Genomic DNA, 6,089 nt, shown 5'->3' on the forward strand with positions numbered 1-6,089 from the left:
GTTAGTCTTTATTCTTTCTATTGACTATTCTTTATTTACCATTGGGAAATCCTAACATATTGAGTTGTACTTCCATTATCTCTATTTTCTCTTTCCAGAAATATTTAAGGATATTGGAATTTCTGAATCTGCTATGCAGTTATCCTGTTGAGCTTTTTATTTTCCAATGATTATTTTTAATATCTAAGACTATAATTGACAACACTTGTTTCTCTGCATAGGTACAAATCCCTTTTACTCTCTAAGGATACAAATTAAACTTATTTTAAAACCCTGTCCCATTTGCTCCTCTTATCCTGTTTCCTTGGTTGGAAATTCTTTCGTTTGCTGGGTCTCTTGTCTCCCCTTCATAATTGGCTTTCGTTAAATGTGTAGAAATTTGGGCTTGTATACTCAACTTTGTAATCAAAATCTCTGGATAGACAAGAGATGCTACAGTGATTTCTATTTCCAGTGCATTTGAAGTAAGACTAGTGGATGGACAGCTGAACTGCCAGGCACTGAACCTCAGCAGCTTATCCTCTATGATTGGTTTCCCTGTCCCTCTCAGGGATATGACTTTATTCTTTGATTCAAGATCCCACAAGAGACTGATAGGCATTCCCCTTTGCTAGTGTATGGCTCAGTTCATACAGGAATATCCCTGACTACTCTTGCTGCTGCCCTACACTAACCAACATGCAGGAGCCAGCCCCTTTCTGCTCCTGGGATCATGGACACCCAGGAGGGAAGAGTTCTTAGTGTTGTTCTCTCCTTTTGATATGGACCTCACTTCCAAACATTTACGTCTGCCATCTCCTTTTTCAGTACAGTTCTCTTGGTTTTCTACCTTTCAGAACTTTCTCAGAGTTTCTGGTTTGCCAACATTCTTCTTTTTGTTTTTTGTAATTGATGATGCAGTCATTAATTTATCATAACTTTGCTATCATTTCTAAAGATTTTATTAAGGAGGGGGAGGCTATGTGTTCAGTATAGAATTCTGAAACAGAATTCATCATTACTTTTTTCCCTTCACGGTTAATATATTTTATATTATATAATATTTAATAGTGTGTAATATTAGCTGATATGAAAGTAAGACTCACTTAATAAAAAATGTTTCACAGAAAGAGTCTATGTATATGTCCCTTCAAAAGAGGCATATTAGTCATTTTTCAAATGCCAATGTATCAGAAAAAGCCATTCCCCTTTCAGGTCACAAGCTAATTCTTCTGCTAACAAATTAATGTAAATGAGTTAATGCTACCACTAGAGTAAGAACTACTTAATTGTCATAATTAATTGAAGCTAAACATAATCATTGCATAATCAGGCAAGGTACATTTTGAGATGCTGTTTCATTGATTTTTCATGGTGGTTTCTCGTTCCCTGAACTTAATGATAAAATTGAGCAAATCACAGTGTGCCTCTCAGCAATTAGTTCCAATTAGTCAGATTTAAATTCTGTCATGAGTCATGTACCTTGTTTCTTTAGTTGTATTTCTCCAGTACGATCTAGAACTTAAGGATATGTACCCATTAATTAAGAAAATCACATTCATTTCCAGAATACAGTTCTCAGTAATTTTAATTTTGTCATTTATTATAAAATATCTGGTGAATACAAATGAGTATGTGTATCCTATAAAATATTAATAAAATAAGCTCCCGTGTACCAATCACCAAGGTAAGAAATGTAACATATCCAAAATTTGAAGCCCTCTGTCCTTTCTTGACTCCTCTTATTCCTCCAGGTTAGTCATTATCCACATTTAGCATTTGTATTATTATACTGATTCTCTTTAACATTTCTGTGGCACATGTGGACATACACATGCACTCTTAAAATGCAAAGAGTTTAGTTAAACTGTTTTTTAAAATTCTTATAAATGGTATTCCTCTACCATTTGCTTTTTTATTCAGTGTTATGTTTCTGTGGTTAACCCATGTTGATGAATTTAGTACTAGATTGTTAATTTTGTCTACTGTGGAGTGTTCCATTTTATTATTATTCCAGAATGTTCTTAACCTTTCTCCTAAAACAGGCATTTATATTATTTTTAGTGTTGTTGCTGTTCTTGGCTTTTGTTTTGTTTGTGCTTTTTTTCTGTTATAAAAATGTGGCTAAAAACATTTTTTTTTATGTTTCCTGTGTGCACATAGAAGAGATTCTCTAGGGTAATAGCAGGAAGTAGAATATCTGGGTTGGAGGTTACACTATTTTAAAAATTAATGAATAGTGCCAAATTTTTTCAAAGTACTTATTTATAATTCCACTAGGAATCTATAAGATTTCCCCTCACTCATATGCATACCAGTTGGTATTGTCAGGCTTTAAAATGTTTTGCCTATCTGATTGTCTTAGTAAGCTTGGGCTGCCATAACAAAATACCATAGCCTGGGTGGCTTAAGCAACAAAGACTTGTTTTCTCACAATTCTAGAGCCTGAAAGTCCAAGGTCAGGTTACCAGCATAGTTGGGTTCTAATGAGGGCTCTCTTCCTGGCTTGCAGATGGCCTTTCCACCCAAAGCTCATAAAGATAGTCTCCTATTTTTCTTCTAGAAATTTTAAAGTTTTGCTTTCCTCACTTAAGTTTTTAAACTACCTGGAACTAATTGTGGGGATGATCTGTAATTAAGATCCATTTTTTTCTTTATAGATTAATTAATTAATTAGTCAGACCACTGTTTATTGAGAAGCCCATCCATTCTCCACTGATCTGAAATGCTCTCCTTGTATCACTTGGCAGAGAGGGATGGAGGTGAGAGAGAGAGAGAGAGCTCTCTCTGTGTCTTTTCTTATAAGAACACTAATCCTATGAGATTAGGGTCCCACCCTAATGATGTCATTTAATCTTAATTAGTTCCTTAGTCCAAATACAGTCACATTGGGTGACAACAACATATACATTTTGGGGGAGACACAGTTCAGTCCATAGCACTGGTGGACTGCAAAGACATCTCATTCTAGTTTTCCTTAAAATTTCCCCAACGTGCAATGAGATCAAGCATGTTTTTCTAAGTTTATTGGTCATTGAGGTTTCCTCTTTCTGTAAATGTCCTTTGATCATTTTTCCTTAGTTTGCTTATCTTTATATGGACTTATACAGATTTTTATATCTTTATATGGATCTTTAAATGAATTTTTATAATTTCTTAATGTATTTTGGATAATAATTCTTTGTTGATGATATAAGTTGCAAATATTTCCTCCTAGTTTGTGGCTTATATTTTCAATTTCCTTATAGCATATTTTGATCACCAAAAGTTCTTAATTTTTTTAAATAAATTTATTTATTATTTTATTTATTTATTTTTGGCTGTGTTGGGTCTTCGTCGCTGCACGTGGGCTTTCTCTAGTTGCGGCGAGTGGGGGCTACTCTTTGTTGTGGTGTGTGGGCTTCTCATTGCAGTGGCTTCTCTTGTTGCAGAGCACGGACTCTAGACACGCGGGCTTCAGTAGTTGTGGCACGCGGGCTTAGTAGTTGTGAGTCGCGGGCTCTAGAGCGCAGGCTCAGTAGTTGTGGTGCACGGGCTTAGTTGCTCTGCGGCATGTGGGATCTTCCTGGACCAGGGCTCGAACCCATGTCCCCTGCACTGGTAGGTGGATTCTTATCCACTGCGCCACCAGGGAAGCCCAAAAGTTCTTTATTTTTTTAATGTAATCACATTTATCATGTTTCATTAATAGCTTATACTTTTATATGTAGTTTATAAAGCTCCTTTCCACCCAAAGCTCATAAAGATAGTCTCCTATTTTTCTTCTAGAAATTTTAAAGTTTTGCTTTCCTCACTTAAGTTTTTAAACTACCTGGAACTAATTGTGTGGATGATCTGTAATTAGGATCCATTTTTTTCTTTATAGATTAATGAATTAATTAGTCAGACCACTGTTTATTGAGAAGCCCATCCATTCTCCACTGATCTGAAATGCTCTCCTTGTATCTGTTTCTTGGCACTGCTGTATCATTGGTCTATTTTTTTCTATCCCTGTATGAATTCTTCACTGTCCTAATTACCATACCCTTTCACTTTATTATATAGTAATATCTCCCATAGTAAATAAGCTCACCCTATTTTTCTTCATCAATATACATACAGAAAGGAGAAAGAGACTCCTTTCTCTTCCATATAAATTTTTGAATTAGAATCTGTTGTGATTTTCATTGAACTTCCATTGATTCTATAGACCACTTTGAAGAGAAGTGGTATATCTACATTGTTTTGATTTTCTAACCATAAACAATTGTTTGGTGTCCTTTAGTGACTTTTAATAAGTTCCTAAATTTTTTCATATATAGATTCTGCCCAGCTTTTATTACATGCTTCTGACTCCAGGTCTGTAATCTACAACAGAGAGGACAGAAATTGAACTGTTCAGTAACACTATAGTTAAAAAAAACAAACAAAAAAAACTGGACCTAGGTGGATGGTACTTGGGGCACCAGCATACAAGATCTCCCCAATAATCTCTCAGTTGCCCCATCCACTAGAAAAATAGTGAAGAGACTCTAGACAAAGAAAACTCCAATCCTGGTTTTGTAATTAAATCACTGTGCCTTTAGGTTAGTTATTTTACATGTTTGAGCCTCAGCTTACTCATCTGAAAAATTAGAAAGGAAAACAAACCCCAAAGTGTTCCAGTCTAGCATTATATGAATTTTATTAGGAGAAGATTCATAGTAAAGACAACAACTAACAGGGTCATGAAACTTTTGAACATTATCTTCTGACTTAGCTTTCTTGCAATAACAAACAACCCTCATTTACAGTAATTTATAGGAATAAACATTTTTTTTTGCTCACAAGTCATTAGCCATGGGTTGGGCATGGCTGCTGTAGATCTGATCAGCTCTGCAGCTTTTGCAACTGTACCCTGGAACTCTCCCTGTGAAATGTTGTCCCAAAGCACTACTTCCTAACCTAACAGTTTCTCACATGAATTGTCAATAAAAATTAAAATTGTTTTAATTACAATGTATTTCTGCTTATAAAGGCAATATGTGCTTAGGAAAGAACATCTGGAATCCATAAAAAAGTAAGAATATAAAAAAGTAATATAATGCACGTGACCCATAAATCCAATAGCTGGATATGATTAATACTAATTTTTTGATATTTTTCCTTTTTGTTTTCACCTTTGTGTCAATGCATATATATGTAAGTTTTAATAAAATCAGAATTATGTTGTGCAAGTCATTCTGTAATCTTATAACAAAACCTAATGTATAAGGCTTACCCAGCAGGCAACGCTTCTGTCTTGGGTTAAAATGGTGAGTAGGCCTACTGTTGCAGCATCAAGCAAGTGGCTGGAGGGTATTCGAAAATGGTATTACAATGCTGCCGGGTTCAATAAACTGGGCTTAATGCGAGATGATACAATATATGAGAATGACGATGTAAAAGAAGCCATAAGGGCCTCCCTGGTGGCGCAAGTGGTTGAGAGTCCGCCTGCCGATGCAGGGGATACGGGTTCGTGCCCCGGTCTGGGAGGATCCCATATGCCGCGGAGCGGCTGGGCCCGTGAGCCATGGCCGCTGAGCCTGCGCGTCCGGAGCCTGCGCGTCCGGAGCCTGTGCTCCGCAACGGCGGAGGCCACAACAGTGAGAGGCCCGCATACCGCAAAAAAAAATAAATAAATAAATAAAAGAAGCCATAAGAAGGCTTCCTGAGAATCTTTATAATGACAGGGTGTTTCGCATTAAGAGAGCACTGGACCTGACCATGAGGCAGCAGATCTTGCCTAAAGAGCAGTGGACAAAGTATGAGGAGGATAAATTCTACCATATCTGAAAGAGGTTATTCAGGAAAGAAAAGAGAAGAATGGGCAAAGAAATAATCATGTAGTCTAAATCTGGATGTGGCTATCCTAAAGTATTTTTATGAAGCTGGTTAAACCTAAAATGTACAATGTAGAACTATTTGGGCTGTAAATGTATTAATTTAAATAAAACTCTATTATAATTATTTTTTTTTTTTTTTTTTTTTTTTCGGTATGCGGGCCTCTCACTGTTGTGGCCTCCCCCGTTGCGGAGCACAGGCTCCGGACGCGCAGGCTTCGGACGCGCAGGCTCAGCGGCCATGGCTCACGGGCCCAGCCGCTCCGCGGC

At 36.8% G+C, this 6,089-nt stretch overlaps 1 pseudogene; it reads left to right on the forward strand.

Moving 5' to 3' along the window:
* The first annotated feature begins 5,256 nt into the window (after positions 1–5,256).
* LOC132482454 (cytochrome b-c1 complex subunit 7-like) lies at positions 5,257–5,818 on the forward strand (annotated as a pseudogene).
* The last annotated feature ends 271 nt before the right edge of the window (positions 5,819–6,089 follow it).

The sequence above is a fragment of the Mesoplodon densirostris genome, chromosome X (assembly GCF_025265405.1).
Source record: "Mesoplodon densirostris isolate mMesDen1 chromosome X, mMesDen1 primary haplotype, whole genome shotgun sequence".
Taxonomy (NCBI): Eukaryota; Metazoa; Chordata; class Mammalia; order Artiodactyla; family Ziphiidae; genus Mesoplodon; species Mesoplodon densirostris.